This window comes from Pseudophryne corroboree, chromosome 3, assembly GCF_028390025.1.
Source record: "Pseudophryne corroboree isolate aPseCor3 chromosome 3, aPseCor3.hap2, whole genome shotgun sequence".
NCBI lineage: Eukaryota > Metazoa > Chordata > Amphibia > Anura > Myobatrachidae > Pseudophryne > Pseudophryne corroboree.
This window is the reverse complement of record NC_086446.1, coordinates 499,289,049-499,309,730: the sequence shown is the minus strand read 5'-3', so window position 1 is coordinate 499,309,730 and position 20,682 is coordinate 499,289,049. Positions and strand designations below refer to the sequence as shown.

The window sequence follows — 20,682 nt, the reverse complement described above, 5'->3', positions numbered from 1 at the left end:
TTACTGGGGGCATCTACTGGGGGCAAACTGCTGGGGGACATTATTACTGGGGGGCATCTACTGGGGGACATTGTTACTGGGGGGCATCTACTGGGGCAAACTACTGGGGGACATTATTACTGGGGGGCATCTACTGGGGCAAACTGCTGGGGGACATTATTACTGGGTGGCATCTACTGGGGGCAAACTACTGGGGGACTATTACTGGGGGCCAACTACAAAGGTGCTAACTACTGGCTGCGTAACTACAGGGGCATTACTACTGGCGGCTTAACTACAGGGGCATTACTACTTGGGGGCTAAACTACAGGGGGGCCAAACTACTGGTTGCTTAACTACAGGGGCCAAACTACTGGGGGATAACTACAGGGGCCAAACTACTGGGGGCATTACTACTGAAGGCTAAGCTACAAGGGGGCATAACTACAGGGGCTAAACTACAATGGGGCAAACTACAGGGGGGCATTACTACTGGTGGCTAAACTACTGGGGGCATTACCACTGGGAGGCTAAACTAAAGGGGGGTGGGGTGGTAAACTACTGGGGTCATAACTGCAGGGGAATTACCACTGGGGGCATAATGACTGGGGGCATTACTACAGGCAACATTACTACTGGGGGCAATACGGGCATTGCAAAAGGGGCACCACTACTATGGGGTCTATATAAGGGGCACTACCAGTACAGTGGACATTGCATAATGAGCGCTACAACTGTGGGCATTGTATAAGAAGCGCCACCTCACATGCACCGAAGCCGCAAGCAAATGTACTTGCCCCTTCCATGGTGCCCCCCTATCATTTTCTTCTGGATCCGCCCCTGCCCGCACCCACCGCCACCAGGGGTGCGGGGCATAGCACTGGGCTATAGTAACATAGTAAATGAGGTTGAATGGAGGCAAAATGCCCATCGTGTTCAACCTGTATACTGTATTAAATTGATTATATTTATACCAGTGCTGGTTGTTGCTCGGGAGGGGGTCGGGTCGGTTGGTTAGCAGCCAGCGCCTCGCCAGCCACTGACGTCACCTGTATGCCCAGCTCAAGTTTAATGAACAGATGTCAATAGCTATCAAGGAACGTTGTTTATGTTTTATCGCTTAATAACGCCTCCTAACATTACAGCTGTATGACTATCAGGTGTTACAGGGGTCAGACCCGTGACATGTCTAGATAGAACGCTATGGATGGCTAGTGCACATGCGCCCAGACTTCAGCACGCGTTTGTAAACAACGGAAGCCCCTCCCAGACCCCGCCCATCAGTTTATTGTGTGCCGCCTTCTTTCCCTTACTTAGAGGCGAACTGAGAGTGGGAGAAGGCACCGCCTTCTGAATGATGGATGGGCATTGGAGCCAATTGATGTAGACTGATCCCATAGCAACTGTCGTTCAGTCCAATCAGTGACGTATGTGGGCAGGGTTTGCGAGCTGTCAGCCTGAGCTGAGTTCTCCACGTCTGGCAGATCAGCTTGCGCTGAATTGGAGCCGGGACAGCAGCACAGTGGTGTATTCTATAGGTGTGTATTGCATGTTGTATCACGGTGTGCGCACCCTATAGCTGTGTGGGGCTAAGCCGGGTTTTCCTTTCCATATGCTTCCCGTAGCTGTGTGTAGGATCTATCTATCTATCTATCTATCTATCTATCTATCTATCTATCTATCTATCTATCTATCTATCTATCCCATGGCTAACTGTGGGGGGCGGGGGTTAAAGTGTGTATTACATTTAATTTTCATCCTGTATCTGTGTGTTGTTGGGTAATATTCCCCATAGCTGTGTATTGTGTTTTATATGCACCATATACTGTAGCTGATTGTGTGGGTGAAATGTGTATTACACTCTATATGCACCCTGTATTTGTGTGAATGAGGTGTGTTACATTGTATATGCACCCTATAGATATGTGTGTGTAATATTATACTGTATTATATATGCATCCTTTAGGTGTGGTGTGAGGCGTATACTGCATATTAAATGTGTGTGTTGTATGAGGTGTGTATTTAACTGTATGTATTCCACAGTTTTGTGTGTGAGGGGTGTGTATTAAATTTTATATACACCCTATAGGTATGAGTGTGGAGTGTATCATATTCTATATGCACCCTATGTGTGTAATATCTATAGTCCTCCTGTAGCTGTGTGTGGGGATGAATTTTACACTCACACTATAGGAATGTGGAGTGAGGTGTATGAATCCTGTGTGTGGTGTATATTACATTTTACATAGCCTTATAGCTGTCCGTGTGAGGAGTGTCTTATATTCTACCAGTGTGTATATGAGTGTGAGTGGTAATATTACATTTTCTATGCACCCTATAGTTCTGTGTATATTACTTTCTATATGCACCCGCTAACTGTGCATGTGTGCGGTAAGGTGTATATTATAATATATATGCACTCTATAGGTGTGCGTGCTGTGTGTCAAATTCTATATTTGTCCTGTGAGCATTATTTGTTCTGTGTCCCACAGTAGTATGCATTATAATTGTGTTTTAGTATATCGTCCAATAGCTACAGTATGCATAGGGGGTGTGTGTTATATACTGTATGTGTCTCCTTTTATCTATGTGTATTATATACTGGATTTCTCTCCTGCACCTATTTGGAGGTGTGTGTTATATACTGTATGTGTCTCCTTTATCTATATGTATTATATACTGGATTTCTCTCCTGCACCTATTTGGAGGTGTGTGTTGTATACTGTATGTGTCTCCTTTATCTATGTGTATTATATACTGGATTTCTCTCCTGCACCTATTTGGAGGTGTGTGTTATAAACAACATGGTATTAAGGTTTATGCTGTTTACTGCGTGTATCTTGTAGCTATACAGAGGTTAGTGTTAGGTAATATGTGAATCCTATTTTGTATGTGCCCTATAGCTGTGTGAATGTGTGGGATGTGTTATGGGGGGGCGATCATGAGACCACCTGTCAGGATGCCGATGCCGGAATCCTGACAGGATTCCCACTGGAATACCGACGCCACAGGCTTTTCTCCCTCTATGGGTGTCCATAGACCCCCATGAGCGCAGCGAAGCACCGTGCCTACAAGAAGCTTTCTAGCGTTTGCCCCGCTGCCGGCATACTGGTGGCCAGGATCCCGCCCATCGGTAAATCGTATGTATTCCGTTGTATGTATACTGGATACTTTTGGCTTTTTGAAGGTGACTGCATTATTTACAGTATATTGGCGGTGATTAGGGGTTTATGTTATAAACTACATGTATCCTATGGTTTGTAGAGCCGGGGTACATATATTCAGGAACTGTGTGGCGGTGAGGTATTATTCTGTACAGTAAGTACCCTTGAAGAAATGGGTTATAAATGTTCTCAATGGCTATCAAGAGAAAGAAAAATTTGTTATTGCCTTCAACACTGTTCAGAATATTTAATGAATAAATAACAAAACTTGCTAAATATACGCAAGAACTATTCTAGTGAAAAGCAACTAGCACTGTTATTGGTTGTATTCTCTAATCCATTGGGATTCAGTTTACTTCATTAAACTTTGATCGACTGTTTGCGTCTACTCACCAATCACATGGGGCAGCCTGAATCCTATTTGATGAACTGACACAAAGGTGTCAGTAGTTGGGCAATTGGGACATGGACTGTTTAGTGGAAAGATGGTTGCTGACAACCATTGGTCTGTATGTTATTGCTCACTGAGTGGTAACTTTACTAACGCTTCTAAAACAGAGAATTGGTGATGTTTCCTATAGCAACCAATCAGATACCTTCTATCATTTCTGTATTGTCTTTTAGAAAAGTATAGATCGCATCTGATTGGTTGCTGTGGGCAACATCACCAATTCTCTGTTTTAAAAGTGTTCGTACATTTACCCCTGAGAGCACAGATCCTGTCATGAAATCAGATAATAAATTTCATCTAACTTTTATTGATCCCATTAAAATTTCCAAAACCAGAATTTTAAAGAGCAAACAAATGTTATAAATAGTGGAACATTGCAAGGGGGCGATTCAGTTGTTTCTAAAGTTTCAGGTGATATTCAGTTGTTTGTGCCACAGGGCGTGACTTACTGGGTGCCCATTACTTATCATGCATGTTGTGGCCAAATGTGTAAATCGGCTTAACCCATTCAAACTACTGGGTGTGCTGTGTTTGGGCACCCAAAAGCTCAACTTTGGTCAGATTTCTGCTCACCATCTCAGGAGAATGTGAGCAAAAATAATGGGCACCTGTGGCACTCACGCCCAGCAGCACAAACATTTGAATAGCGCATCAGGAGCTGCAGCTGCCTTTAAAACAATTGATTCCCCCCCTCACAAATGGATACTGTGGTAACTGTAGGTAAAAGTGTGAGTATCGGACCTATAGCTGTGCAAAATGGATATTGGTTTGTGAAATGCAATCTGTAGTACTGAACATTTAAGGGTGTGGTATAAACATTCATAATAACGACATGAGGCTGTAGACATGGTTATAATGTCGACATGCAGCATATTGATATTAATCATAGCGACACTGAAATGTCGACACAATCAGAATGTCTTTGTTTCATCCATGGTGGTCTAATGGTGACTTGCCTGGTGTGGTGGCTCCAGGGTGTCTTCAGAGTCAGGCAGTCAGTTGATGATGACTTCCAGAATCATCAACCCTAACCATCCCCTTCAGTCCGTACAGAATGTCACCATTTCACGTGTCAACATTTTGCATATGCCAACGTGTTCAATAATGACATTATGACTACATCCAAACATTCTATATGATCTATTACATAATAAATCTAACTTAAAATGAATCTAAATTACTATACAGTATGTTAGAGATGAGCGGTTCGGATTTACTTGGTTATGTTTAGGTTTCAAAAACGGCATCTTATTGGGTATCCGGCTCATGTGTTTTGGATAGCCAATAAAATAATCGAACCATGCGCTAGTGGGGTGTAGTATGATATGCTGGCGACCGGGATCCCGGTGGACAGCATACCGACAGCTGGGCGAGTGCACGCTGCGGGCACGGTGGTGCGCTAAGCGCACCACGCTATTTATTCTCCCTCCAGGGGTGTCGTGGACCCCCAAGAGGGAGAATAGTTGTCGGTATGTCGGGATTCCGGTGCCGGGATCCCAACAGCCGGCATACTGAATACCACCCTGCTAGTGTGGCGAAAAGAACAGAGTAAATCCGAACCACTCTTCTCTACTATGGGGTGTATTCAATAAGAGTCAGAAGCTGCCGTCTTGTCGGAAAGATGGCAGCTTCCGACTGATTGAGGTCGGAAGGGGTGCCGACCTATTCGTTACCGGCAGTTTCTTTATGAAAAGTCGGGAAATCTGACTTGGCGGAATACACGTGGATTGACCGCGTGTACGGTCGGAAGCGGGGCCAAACCCTACAGGTTTAAGCTCCGTTTCCGACAATCTCAATCCGACTTTTTAAAAAGTCGGATTGACACTGTCAGGACCAGGCCATCCTGTCGGATTTGTCCCTGCAGTGAATAGAGTGCTGTCGGGTCCTTTCCATCGGAAAGGACCTGACCGCTATTGAATATATGCCTAGTAAGTTAGTATCAGGGCTGTTATTGATTTTTGAAAAATAAATTATCTTAAGCCCAAATATATACCTCACGCCAACCGGCTTCCTTCTCCCCTGCCTCCCTGTGTGATATACATCCTGTACAGCAGCCACCTCGCTGAGAGACGCCCTGACACTAACTTTTATGTGACAGCAGCTGCACGGACGCCGGCAAAATCCGACAGTCGGATTTGGGCACTCTGTTGAATAGCCCTTGTCGAATCCATTCCGACAAATGCATGTCGGAATGGATCCGCCAATTATTGAATACACCCCTATATGTCTGTGAATGGGCGTAACTATAGTGGGTGCAAGGGGTGCCACTGCTAGAGGGCCCAGAGTCTTAGGAGGGTCTGGACCAAAATTATAAAGTTGCATACCAATTTCCCAGATTTGCCTGCTAAGAAATTGGGTCAGATCCATTGCCTAGTCTGAATTGTGTGACATCACATTTTCAGTGAGAGGAGTGTGTAGTGGATGTTATAATGGTAAGGGCAAGTGTGAGTTGTGTGTAGTGGATGTTATAATGGTAATGGACATTATGTGTACCGGAGGTCACTGTAATGTGTCATCATCTGATCTGCTCATTATAATGTGGAGGGCATTATAAATATAATGTTACATAATTAGAACTGTCATTGATATGTGGCACAATAAATCAAGGCACTATAGTGTGGCATAGTTTGAACTGGAGGGCACTCTGATGTGGCACTATATGAACAAGAGGCACTGTAATGTGGCAGATTATGAAATGGGGACACTGTCATAATGTGAATTGGGGATACTGTGTGGCATAATGTGTACTGGTAGTCCTACACTATAATACAATATAATACAAGGCTAACGCTGTTCCTCACCTCTGTTGGGGAAATTCAAGTGTTTTGCACAGCGGCAGCCACTAGATGGTGCCCGATGGAGCAATTAAAGTGTTGCTCTGTTTGGGTACAGACAGCCACTGGTGCTGCCATTACTGTTATGTTGTTCCGTCATTTTGACAGGCTGGTAACTAGTAGGGGCATGAAATGAATTGCTGCGGAGAGGTGGCTCTTGAGAGTAATTGGGACAGGGGCCCCTTCAGTATGCCTCTATCTATCGATCAATCTATCGATCTATCTATCCTACATTTACATACAGTATGGCATAAAGAGTGTTCATGGGACACACTGGACCATTGCGGGATTCCGACGGCGAGCTCAGTGTGTCCCCTTGCGGGCTCGCCACGCTTTGCCTGACACACTAATTTATTCCCCCGAGTGTGGATACGGGGCCCTAGTCGGGATTCCCATGGATGTCGGGATTCCGGCGTCTGTATTATGACCGCCCGGGATCCCGACCGTCGGGAAACAAACTGCTTCCCCTGCACACAATCAAATAGCAACCAATCAATCAGATTTTCAGTGTGATTCACTAGCACTGAAAATGAAAGTAAGCATTTGATTGATTAGCACATTTTCTATACAGTTACCTCTAAAACAGATTTTATAAATTTGTCCTTCAGTATATTTTGCATCTGTCAAACTGTGTAGTGACGAAGTGACTTATACGTACAATGTATGTACCGTGTAGCTGTGTAATATACTATGAAATAATGTAGAGGAAGAATATTGTATGAGTTATGATATATTCTACATGTAGCCTATTGCTGTGTGGAGTTGAGGTGTGCATTTAAACACTAGTTCAGTGGTTCCCAAACTTTTTGAATCATGAATTTTTGTTTTCCTGTCACCCCTAGCCCCAGAGTTTCTCACTGAGAAATTCAGAAAGAATTATTAAATGAAGTAAAATGTGTTTAAAGGTCATCCTTAGGTTCAGTTGTGTGGCGAGGGACAGGATTTGCTTCTGTTTGTCCACATATTTTATGATCAGCAGCCACCATCACTGGTTTTGGCTATTACATTGACCATAAATAATCGGAATTAGTCCTGGATCACCAATCCAAGGCACTTCTGCAAGTGTCCTGTGGTGCCACGGCACACAGTATGAGAACCACTGCACTAGTTGTACTCTACGGCTATGTAGAGCTGAGGTGTGTAGTGTATGCTGTGCATCGTATTTTTTAAGCTAAATGGTGTGCGTGCTTATATGTATCCGCCAGTAATGTGAAATTGAGGCTTACAACATACTGTATATTCTAATGGTATTCATATATAATTTTATACCCTATAACTGTAAATAGGCGGTGCTATATATTAAGTACCATATAGCTACATACAGGGGTGAGTTGATGTATGGATGTGGTGTTATTTACTGTACAGTATGTCCCCTATAACTGTGGGTTTATGTTGTTTATATACAGTGCATCCGGAAAGTATTCACAGCGCATCACTTTTTCCATTTTGTTATGTTACAGCCTTATTCCAAAATGGAATAAATTTAAATTTTTCCCTCAAAATTCTACACACAACACCCCATAATGACAACGTGATTTTTTTTTTATTTCTTAAAAATAAAAAACTAAGAAAAACTAAGAAATCACATGTACATAAGAATTCACAGCCTTTGCTCAGTACTTTGTTGATGCACCTTTGGCAGCAATTACAGCCTCGAGTCTTTTTTAATATGATGCCACAAGCTTGGCACAACTGTCTTTGGGCAGTTTCGCCCATTCCTCTTTGCAGCACCTCTCAAGCTCCATCAGGTTGGATGTGAAGCGTCGATGCACAGCCATTTTCAGATCTTTCCAGAGATGTTCAATCAAATTCAAGTCTGGGCTCTGGTTGGGCCACTCAAGGATATTCACAGAGTTGTCCTGAAGCCACTCCTTTGATATCTTGGCTGTGTGCTTAGGGTCGTTGTCCTGCTGAAAGATGAACCGTCGCCCCAGTCTGACGTCAGGAGCGCTCTGGAGCAGGTTTTCATCCAGGATGTCTCTGTACATTGCTGCATTTATTTTTCCCTCTATCCTGAGTAGTCTCCCGGTTCCTGTCACTGGAAAATATCCACACAGCATGATGCTGCCACCATGCTTCACTGTAGGGATGGATTTGGCCTGGTGATGAGAGGTGCCTGGTTTCCTCCAAACATGGCGCCTGGCATTCACGCCAAAGAGTTCAATCTTTGTCTCATCAGACCAGAAAATTTTGTTTCTCATGGTCTGAGAGTCCTTTTGGTGTATTTTGGCAAACTCCAGGCAGTCCGCCATGTGCTTTTTACTAAGGAGTGGCTTTCGTCTGGCCAATCTACCATACAGGCCTGATTGGTGGATTGCTGCAGAGATGGTTGTCCTTCTGGAAGGTTCTCCTCTGTGGCTGAGACAGAGTGAACATCGGGTTCTTGGTCATCTCCTTGGCTAGGGCCCTTCTTCCCTGATCGCTCATGTTTAGACGGCTGACCAGTCTAGGAAGAGTCCTTCTGGTTCCGAACTTCTTCCATTTACGGCTGATGGAGGCCACTGTGCTCATTGGGACCTTCAAAGCAGCAGATTTTTTTTGTACCCTTCCACAGATTTGTGCCTTGAGACAATCCTGTCTCGGAGGTCTACAGACAATTCCTTTGACTTCATGCTTGGTTTGTGCTCAGGCATTCACTGTCAAGTGTGGGACCTTATATAGACAGGTGTGTGCCTTTCCAAATCATGTCCAATCAACTGAATTTCCCACAGGTGGACTCCAGTTAGGCTGTAGGAACATCTCAAGGATGATCAGTGGAAACAGCATGCATCGGAGCTCAATTTTGAGCTTCATGGCAAAGGCTGTGAATACTTATGTACATGTGATTTCATAGTTTTTGTATTTTTAATAAGTTTGCAAAAATAAAATAAAAACTTTCTCTTACGTCCTAGAGGATGCTGGGGACTCCAAAAGGACCATGAGGTATAGACGGGATCCGCAGGAGCTTGGGCACACTGAAAAGACTTAATCTGGGTGTGAACTGACTCCTCCCTCTATGCCCCTACTCCAGACCTCAGTTAGACTTTGTGCCCAGGACTGACTGGACACTCACAGGGGAGCTCTCCTGAGTTTCTCTGGAAAATACTTATTGTTAGGTTTTTTATTTTCAGGGAGACCTGCTGGCTACAGGCTCCCGGCAGCGTGGGAGTGAGGGGAGAGAAGCAGACCTACTTCTTCTTAGTTAAGGGCTCTGCTTCTCGGCTACTGGACACCATTAGCTCCAGAGGGTTCGATCACTTGGTGCGCCTAGCTGCTTGTTCCCGGAGCCACGCCGTCACCCCCTCACAGAAGCCAGAAGAAAGAAGTCGGGTGAGTATGAGAAGACCAGAAGACTTCAGTGACGGCAGAAGACTTCAGTAATGAAAGGTGCAGCACAGCGGTAACGCTGTGCTCCATGCTCCCACACACATCACCAACGGTAGTTACAGGGTGCAGGGCGCTGGGGGGCGCCCTGGGCAGCATGTTACCGAGGTCGGGGACCGGCAGAAGGCTTTCGGTGCATCGGCACGGTTTCTTAAACCCCCGCCGGCATCTTTTTCATTTTCAAATTTGGCGGGCCGAAGCGCGCCGGGAAGGGGGGCGGAGCTTCGTCCCGCTGCTCACAGGCGCCATCTTCTCCTTCAACACGCGGCTGAAGGAGACGCTGCCGGGACCTCCACATTCCTCTCACAAGTAACGGGGAGATATTCAGAAGGGGGGGGGGGGCCGCAGTGTGGTGCTTCTTATCATTATAAATTAAGCAGCGCTGGGTACATATATCTTTTGTCGGGATATATGGGCGCTGGGGTGTGAGCTGGCATACTCCCTCTGTGTCCTCTATCTGGGCTTCATTGTGGGCCTGTCACCTAGCTGGGACGTTCTGTGTGTATCTGTGTGTCGGTACCACGTGTTGGCATGTCTGAGGCTGAATGTTATTCACCAGAGGAGGTTATTGGGTGAGCGGATGCGGGGCTAGATTTGGGACAGTCGACGCAGCCGACACCTGATTTACTCGCATTGCTCAGCACGATAAATTCGAATGTAGCTTCTTTATCAAAGAGGTTGGATAAGTCTGAGTCACAGACACAGGTGTGGAAAAAGTCCATGGAAGAGGCTTTGTCTCAGGTACAGACCCCATCTGGGTCGCAAAAGCGGCCATTTACTCAAGTGGTAGATACGGATACCGACACGGACTCTGATTCCGAGGTCGATTTCACTGAGGCTGCTTTACATCCACGATTAGTTAAGAGTATTCAGTACATGATTGTGGCTATAAAAGATGTTTTACACATTTCTGATGAACCTGCGGTACAGGAAACAAGGATTTACTTGTTTAAGGGAAAAAAAACCTAAGGTGAAGTTTCCCCCCTCTCATGAAATGAATACTCTTTGTGAAAAGGCTTGGGAGTCGCCGGATAAGAGGTGGCAGATTCCCAAGAGGATTTACATTGCATTTCCGTTCCCCTCTGATGACAGGGAAAAATGGGAGGCGTCTCCAAATGTTGACAAAGCTCTATCTCGCTTGTCTAAGAAAGTGGCGCTTCCGTCTCCTGTCACGGCAGCTCTCAAAGATCCGGCGGATCGCAAGCTGGAGACGTCTCTGAAGTCAATTTTCGCTAATTCGGGTGCATTGCTCAGACCTGCTGTGGCGTCTGTATGGGTGAGTAGTGCTATTGCTAAATGGGCTGAGAATTTAACTAATGATATGGATACCCTTGATAAAGATAATGTTCTTTTGACTCTTGGTTATATCAAGGACGCTGCAGATTGCCTGAAGGATGCGGCGAGGGATGTCTGTCTCTTGGGATCAAGAGCCAATGCCATGTCGATATTAGCCAGGAGGGCGTTGTGGATCCATCAATGGAATGCTGATGCCGACTCCAAGAGGGCTATGGAAGCGTTACCCTTCAAAGGTACTGTCTTGTTTGGGGACGTCTTGGCGGACCTGGTCTCGACCGCGACTGCGGGTAAGTCCTCTTTTCTTCCTTATGTTCCCACACAACAGAAAAAGGCACCACATCAGCAGATGCAGTCCTTTCGTCACAATAAATACAGGCGTGGAAAAGGTTCGTCCTTCCTCGCTTCAAAAGGTAGAGGAAAGGGAAGGAAACCACCTGCAGTGTCAGTCGCCCAGGACCAAAATTCCTCCCCTGCTTCTACCAAGTCCACCGCATGACGCTGGGGCTTCCCTGGGGTAGTCCGGACCGGTGGGGGGCCGTCTACAAATATTCAGTCAGGTCTGGATTCAATCAGACCTGGATCCTTGGGTCCTAGAGATTGTGTCTCAGGGATAGACGCTGGAGTTTCGGGAGATACCGGTTCTTCATTTCGGCGTTACCAGTAGCTCTTCCGGACAGGGAGGTGGTGCTGGCAGCGATACAAAAATTGTGTCTACAGAACGGAATATGCTGCGCTATATAAGAAACTGTTAATAAATAAATAAATTGTTCCCTTTCCCTCGTCCCAACGAGGGGAGGGGTTCTACTCGAGCCTCTTTGTTGTGCCGAAACCGGACGGTTCGGTCAGACCAATTCTAAATCTAAAATCCCTCAATCCATACTTGAAAGTTTTCATGTTCAAGATGGAATCTCTTCGAGCGGTAATTGCCAGCCTGGAAGGGGGGGATTTTATGGCATCAGTCGACATAAAGGATGCCTACTTACATGTTCCGATATGTCCTTCACATCAGGCCTTCCTTAGGTTTGCGATACAGGATTCTCATTACCAATTTCAGACGTTGCCGTTTGGGCTTACCACGGCTCCGAGGATTTTCACCAAAGTCATGGCGGAAATGATGGTTCTCCTTCGCAAACAAGGGGTTACAATTATCCCGTACTTGGACGATCTCCTGATAAAGGCGAGGTCCAAGGAACGGTTGCTGAGAAGTGTAAATTTGTCACTGTCGGTTCTGCGACAGCACGGTTGGGTACTCAATTTGCCAAAATCTGAGTTGATTCCGACCACTCGGCTGCCTTTTCTGGGCATGATTCTGGACACGGATTTACAGAAAGTATTTCTTCCAGAAGAAAAAGCTCTGGAACTGCAGACGATGGTCAGGGAACTTCTGAGGCCGACGAGTGTGTCGATCCATCACTGTACTCGGGTTCTGGGGAAAATGGTTGCGGCGTACGAAGCCATTCCATTAGGCAGGTTTCATGCCCGGGTGTTTCAGTGGGACTTGCTGAGCAAATGGTCCGGGTCTCACCTGCACATGCACCAGAAGATAAGTCTATCTCCCAGAGCCAGAATTACTCTCCTGTGGTGGCTACAAAGTCCTCACCTCCTAGGGGGACGCCGGTTCGGTATCCAGGATTGGGTACTTCTGACAACAGATGCAAGTCTCCGGGGCTTGGGCGCAGTCACCCAAGGAAGGAACTTCCAGGGGAAATGGTCGCTCCAGGAAGCTTGTCTCCACATAAATGTTCTCGAGTTAAGAGCCATTTACAACGGCCTACTGCAAGCAAGAAGCCTTCTTCAGGGTCGATCTGTCCTGGTACAGTCAGACAACATCACAGCGGTGGCACATATAAACCGTCAAGGCGGAACAAGGAGCAAAGCAGCAATGGCGGAGGCCACAAGAGTCCTTCGCTGGGCGGAACAACACGTGAGCGCCATGTCAGCAGTCTTCCTACCGGGAGTGGACAACTGGGAAGCAGATTTCCTCAGCAGACACGATCTCCATCCGGGAGAGTGGGCTCTTCACCAAGAGGTATTTGCAGAGGTGACAAAACGTTGGGGAATTCCGTTGATCGACATGATGGCGTCTCGTCTCAACAAGAAGCTCCCGAGGTATTGTTCCAGGTCAAGGGACCCCCAAGCCAGTGCAGTGGATGCCCTGGTGTCTCCGTGGGTGTTCCAGTCGGTGTATGTGTTCCCTCCACTTCCTCTCATTCCAAAGGTACTGGGGATCATTCAACGAGCAAGGGTTCAGGCGGTTCTCGTCGTTCCAGATTGGCCAAGAAGGTCCTGGTACGCGGATCTTCAGGAATTACTGGTGGAAGATCCTTGGCCGCTTCCTCTAAGAGAGGACCTGTTGTTGCAGGGTCCATGCGTGTTTCCAGACTTACCGCGGCTGTGTTTGACGGCATGGAGGTTGAGCGCCAGATCTTAGCTCGTAAGGGTATCCCCAGGGAGGTCATTCCAACTCTCATTAAGGCTAGGAAGGAGGTTACGGCGAAACATTATCACCGTATTTGGAGAAAGTATGTTTCCTGGTGTGAGTCTAAAATGGCTCCTGCGGAAGATTTTCACTTGGGGCGCTTTCTCCACTTTTTAAAGGCGGGAGTAGACGCAGGCCTGAAATTAGGTTCCATCAAAGTGCAGATTTCGGCTTTGTCTATTTTCTTTCAAAAAGAATTGTCTGTCCTCCCAGAGGTTCAGACTTTTGTGAAAGGAGTAATGCATATCAATCCTCACTTTGTGCCTCCTGTAGCTCCATGGGAGCTGGATGTGGTCTTACGGTTTCTCATGTCTTCCTGGTTTGAACCTTTGCGTAAGGTTGAATTGAAATTTCTCACTTGGAAGGTAGTTATGCTGTTGGCGCTGGCGTCTGCCAGGCGGGTGTCAGAGTTGGCGGCCTTATCTCATAAGAGCCCGTACTTGATTTTTCATTCGGATAGGGCGGAATTGAGGACTCGTCAACAATTTCTGCCGAAGGTGGTTTCTTCATTTCACATTAACCAACCTATTGTGGTCCCGGTGGCTACGGAGGCTGTGGCGATTCCAAAATCTCTGGATGTTGTAAGAGCGTTGAAGATCTACGTCACTAGGACAGCTGTTGCCAGAAAAACTGAGGCGCTTTTGTCTTGTATGCTTCCAACAAAATTGGTCATCCTGCTTCAAAACAGACTATTGCACGCTGGATTTGTAGTACGATTCAGCAGGCTCATTCTTCGGCCGGACTACCGGTGCCGAAGTCAGTAAAAACCCATTCTACCAGAAAAGTGGGCTCATCTTGGGCGGCTGCCCGAGGCGTCTCGGCGTTACAGCTTTGCCGAGCAGCTACTTGGTCGGGTTCAAACACTTTTGCTAAGTTCTATAAGTTTGATACCCTGGCTGATGAGGACCTTGCGTTTGCTCAGTCGGTGCTGCAGAGTCGTCCGCACTCTCCCGCCCGTTCTGGAGCTTTGGTATAAACCCCATGGTCCTTTTGGAGTCCCCAGCATCCTCTAGGACGTAAGAGAAAATAGGATTTTGGTACTTACCGATAAATCCTTTTCTCCTAGTCCATAGAGGATGCTGGGCGCCCATCCCAGTGCGGACTGTTTTCTTGCTAGTTAAATTAGTTTATACACGGGTTGTGTATTTCTTGTTTCAGCTTGTTGCTGTTGTTGTTAATTCATACTGTTATCTGGTTTAATGTTACTCTGGTTGTACGGTATGTTTATGGTGTGGGCTGGTATGTTGGTAGCCCTTAGTTTAAACAAAAATCTTTCCTCTAAATGTCCGTCTCTCCTGGGCACAGTTCCTATAACTGAGGTCTGGAGGAGGGGCATAGAGGGAGGAGCCAGTTCACACCCAGATTAAGTCTTTTCAGTGTGCCCAAGCTCCTGCGGATCCCGTCTATACCCCATGGTCCTTTTGGAGTCCCCAGCATCCTCTACGGACTAGGAGAAAAGGATTTATCGGTAAGTACCAAAATCCTATTTTTTGCACGTTGTCATTATGGGGTATTGGGCCTAATTCTAAGTTGATCGCAGCAGCAATTTTGTTAGCAGTTGGGCAAAACCATGTGCACTGCAGGAGGGGCAGATATAACGTGCAGAGAGAGTTAGATTTGGGTGGGGTGTATTCAAACTGAAATCTAAATTGCAGTGTAAAAATAAAGCAGCCAGTATTTACCCTGCACAAAAACAAAATAACCCACCTAAATCTAACTCTCTTTGCAAATGTTATATCTGCTCCCCCTGCAGTGCACATGGTTTTGCCCAATTGCTAACAAACTTGCTGCTGCGATCAACTCAGAATTAACCCCATTGTGTGTAGAATTTTGAGGACAAAAATTAATTTATTATATTTTGTAATAATGCTGTAATATAACAAAATGTGAAAAAAGTGAAGCGCTGTGAATACTTTCCAGATGCACTGTACTGTTGTGTAAAGGTGTTATTCTATTTCCAGTTACAAATTAGCATATATGTGTGGAGGTGAGTTATACTGTAGCCTATAACTTTGTGAAGTTGAGGTGCGTATACTCAAAAACTGTGAAGTTGAGTTATGTATTATACTATTTACAAAATATAACTTTATATAAGTGGGGTGTATAGGTTCTCAATGGCTTTAAGTGTAGGTACCAGAAGAGCTTGTTACGCCAACAACACTGTTTAACATTTTTTTTTAGACATATCAGAATTTTATTATATTGTATAACTCTGTATAGCTCAGTTGTGTTGTATGCTATATGTACCATATACAGTAGAATGTATTGTATTATGATACACTGTACCATATGGCTTTCTGATACATGTATTAAATATTCTAGACCATTGAAATATGCAAGTCGAGGTGTATATTAACTATATATAACCTACTAATAGTTTACAGGTAACATTGTCCTTTTATAGTCTGTATATTATGACCCTTAACCCACATATATGGTTGTGTATCCTCTGTATAGAGGTGTGCAGAACCAGTTTCTGCTATAGCCGTTATATAAGTAAGTTGTAGTCATGCACACATATGGTTGTAATGATGAAATTATCCAAGTGATTGTGGCCAGGAATATTAGTTTAGGGATCACAAAATCTTACGTCTATGCCGTGTTCTAGTGGCTGCGCTTTCTACTTCACATTCTAGTCATATGGTAGAGATTACCCTCTTGGACGGGTATCATATTAACAAAATTAATAAGGCTGAAACTGTAGAATTTATTTGAGCCTCAGGATTTGAATTACTGCTTGTACTTTGCACTGTCTGCTTGTACTTACTAGTGCCCTAACCGTGGGCTCTCTGTATAATTATATTTCCGTGTTTTAGATTAAATTCATTGTTTAGCGTTTTGTTCTTGTAACATTGGTGAATGCTCATTAGTCATTACCCACGTGTATTTTAGCTACATTGCTGATGCACCTTTTCTCTACAACCTTTGTGGTAATGCTTTAGTGCACAGGTTCTCAAACTCACTCCTCAGGACCCCACACAGTGCATGTTATCCAGATCTCCTCACAGAATAAAAAAGGAAATAATTAGCTCCACCTGTGGTCCTTTTAAAATGTGTCCGTGAGTGATGAATGTACCTGCTAGGTGAGCTGGAAAACGTGAACTGTTTGGAGTACTGAGGACCAAGTTTGAGAACCACTGCTTTAGTGGTATCTTGATTTCTCTTACGTGCTAGAGGATACTGGGGTCCATTTAGTACCATGGGGTATAGACCGGTCCACTAGGAGCCATGGGCACTTTAAGAATTTGATAGTGTGGGCTGGCTCCTCCCTCTATGCCCCTCCTACCAGACTCCGTTTAGAAAATGTGCCCGGAGGAGTCGGTCACGCTGAAGGAAGCTCCTGAAGAGTTTTCTGCATTTATTTTCTATGTTTGTTATTTTCAGGCACCAGCCTGCCTGCTTAGGGGCGGGGGAACGACCCAATCTCTTAAAGGGTTAATGGTCCCGTTCCCCGTTGACAGGACACTGAGCTCCTGAGGGAACTATTCTTAAGCCCCACCACGGCGAGCCTACATTCCCGCAGCACGCCGCCACCCCTAAAAGAGCCAGAAGAATGAAGAATGGTGAGTACTGAGCTGGCGTCCCGGCTAGCGGGGTGCTGGCCATTATGGCGGCATGAGGGTATGGAGACACACGGCTTCTACACGGGGTGGAATGTGTCTCCAGACACAGTACACAACTGCGTCCCAGTACACTGTACACTGTACACCGTACACAGTACCCATACTGGCACAACAGCCTTAAAACGGTTCTCTCCATTTTAAACACCAGATTCCTCAGCCAGTATAAAAAAAAAATCAGGAAGACCGTGCTATTCAAGAGGCGGGGCTTCACTATGAGAGGATCTAGCAGCTCACCAGCGCCATTTTCCCTCTGCAGTGGACACAGACGCTGACAGGACAGGGACACGCAGCTACTCCAGTGTGACTCCAGATTACCTCAGCGGTACCAGGGGGTCATAGCAGGGGGGAGCGACTATTAGTGTACTAAGTCCCCTATCAGGGTACTTAGTCTGCGACCCGGCTAAGCTCGGCATTAGCGATAAGGGAGTGGTGGGGGCTGGCTCCAAACAACTCTGTGTCTCCCTGAAGGGCTCTTTGTGGGTTAATTGTGCGTAACCTTTCCTGTTTGTGTGTGTGTGTGCGCTCTGTCACATTTACATTATGTCAGGCAAACAGTGTGTGTCTTGTACCACAGACTGTTCTTCTTCACCTGGGGGCTCACTACTGGGTACTCTGGGGTTCACAGACTAGCGGGGCTGAACCGGAATGGGTTAATTCTCTTAAGGGAATGATCTCCACTCTTTCTACAAAATTGTCCCGGAATGAGAAAGACGCAATACTTAAAACAGACTGTGGATGAGTTTATGAACAGAGACTCATTCCCCAAAACAGTGTCTCAATCCCCTCCCATTTGTCCGCAAAAGCGATCTCTGGCCCATATTCTGCAGTCTGACGCTGACAGGTCAGACATGGAAGAGGGGGAGGTGGACTCAGAGGGGGGGATACAGCTCTGTCACAGGGAATAGAGGCTCTTATAGAGGCTATCAGAGATGTTCTGCATATTCCTGATAAGGTGTCAGAGGAGTGTGAGGAATCTTATTTTAATGTAAAAAAGAAGTCCTCAGTTACTTTTCCTGTGTCAAAGGAATTGAATACCCTGTTTGCAGAACCATGGGTTAATCCTGATAAGAAGTTTCAGATCCCTAAAAGGTTGCTCTCATCTTTTCCTTTTCCTCTGGAGGATAGGAAATAATGGGAAAATCCACCGATAGTGGACGCATCAGTCTCTAGGCTGTCACTCAAAATTGTATTGCCTGTCCCTGGTGCAGCCTCCCTGAAAGACACGGCTGATCGTAAAAATTGAGACTACACTCAAATCATTGTACACAGCTGCTGGTTTGGCTCATAGACCCACTATTGCATGTGCGTGGATCACTAAAGCCATTGCTAAATGGTCAGGTAACCTAATTGAGGGGTTCAATTCCTTATCTAGGGGGATGTTGTCTTACTCCTGCAGCATATACAGGACTCTGCGATCTTTATGGTGAAAGCCATAAAGGAAATAGGCGTGCTAAACGCACGCATCACCACTATGGCAGTGTCGGGACGCAGGGGCTTGTGGCTACGCCAGTAAACTGCTGACGCGGACTCCAGGAAAGGCGTGGATGGCCTACCATTCACTGGAGAGGCCTTGTTTGGAGATGAGTTAGACAAATGGATCTCCACAGCTACTGCTGGTAAGTCTACGTATCTTCCTTCCGCAGCCCCCCCAACCAAGAAGACTTATTCAACTTCTAAGTTACAGTCCTTTCGGACGGCCAAGTTCAAGGGCAAATCCATAGGTGCTTCTACGTCCTCCAGCGGCGCAAGAGGTAAACCACGCAAACTAGCAACAGCAGGTGCTCAGGAACAGGGCTCAGGCTCTGCTTCCTCAAAGATTTCAGCATGACGGTGGACCGCAATGCCTGGAAGGCTGTCAGGTGGGAGCCCGACTACAATTCTTCAGTCAGATCTGGTCAAATTTGTGCCAGGATCACTGGGTCATAGATCTTATTTCCCAGAGTTACAGACTGGAGTTCCAAAATCTCCCACCTCACAGAATCTTCAAATCAAGCTTGCCAGTTTCACAAGAGGCAAGTATGACTTTACAGCATGCCATCCAAAAACTGGTGCAGATTCGGGTCATTGTTCCAGTTCCACCTCTTCTACTAAACAAGGGATACTATTCTAACTTGTTCGTAGCACCGAAGCCGGACGGTTCGGTAAGACCTATTCTGAACCTCAAATCTTTGAACCCGTACTTACGGGTGTTCAAATTCAAGATGGAATCTCTGAGAGCGGTGATCTCAGGTCTGGAGGAGGGGGAATTCCTAGTGTCTCTGGATATCAAGGATGCATACCTTCACATTCTGATCTGGCCGCCTCATCAGGCTTATCTCCGGTTTGCACTACAGGACTGTCACTACCAGTTCCTGGCCCTGCCATTTGGTCTCTCCACGGCACCGAAGGTGTTCACCAAGGTGATAGCAGAGATGATGTTTCTACTCCGCAAACAGTGAGTGAACGTAATTCCATACCTGGACGATCTCCTGATAAAAGCGCCGTCCAAGGAAAGGTTGCTGGACAGCATTACTCTCTCAACCAAGCTCCTTCAGGATCATGGGTGGATTCTGAACCTTCCAAAATCTCACCTAGAGCCAACACGGAGGCTCCCATTCCTGGGAATGATACTGGACACTGAGTCACAAAAGGTGTTCCTTCCATTGGAAAAGGCATTGATAATACAGTCGATGGTTCGGGATGTCTTCAAGCCAACCCGAGTGTCGGTGCATCTATGCATTCGCCTTCTGGGGTAAATGGTGGCCTCTTAGAAGGCACTTCAATATGTAAGGTTTCACGCAAGACCCTGAAAGCTCGATCTGCTGGACAAATGGTCCGGATCGCATCTTCACATGCACCAGAGGATCAGTCTGTCTCCAAAGGCCAGGATCTCCCTTCTGTGGGCGCTACAGTCTTCTCACCTCGTCGCAGAATGGAGGTTCGGAATTCAGAACGGATTCTGTTAACCACAGACGCAATCCTCAGAGGTTGGGGAGCAGTCACTCAGGGTGTGCAGTTTCAGGGAAGATGGTCAAGTCAGGAAGTCTCTCTTCCAATAAGCATTCTGGAACTCAGGTCCATATACAACGCCCTTCTGCAGGCCTCACATCTTCTTCGAGATCGGACAATTCAGGTCCAGTCAGACAATGTGACCGCAGTAACGTACATAAACCGACAGGGAGAAACGAAAAGCAGAGCCACAATGTCAGAGGTGTCAAGAATTCTCCTCTGGGCAGAAAGAAACGCTGTGGTGTTGATTCCGGGAGTAGACAACTGGGAAGCAGACTTCCTCAGTAGACACGACCTGCACCCGGGGGGAGTGGGGACTTCACCCGGAAGTGTTCAGGTGCTTGACAAGTCGATGGGGATATCCACAGATCGACATGATGGCCTCTCGTCTCAACAAGAAGCTCAGGCGGTATTGTTCCAGGTTGAGAGACCCACAGGCGGTGGCGATAGATGCCCTGACGACTCCATGGGTCTATCAGATGGTGTACGTGTTTCCTCCACTTCC

The 20,682-nt window shown here is 46.2% G+C and overlaps 1 protein-coding gene across 1 annotated transcript in view; it reads left to right on the top strand.

Moving 5' to 3' along the window:
• Nucleotides 1-1,329: 1,329 nt before the first annotated feature.
• The window catches only part of RAB40B (RAB40B, member RAS oncogene family), a 213,334-nt gene continuing 193,981 nt past the window's right edge, over nt 1,330-20,682 (top strand). Inside the window, exon 1 of the mRNA XM_063960993.1 lies at nt 1,330-1,517. The gene's annotated coding sequence lies outside the window, so the exon portion shown is untranslated. The remainder of the gene's footprint in view (nt 1,518-20,682) is intronic.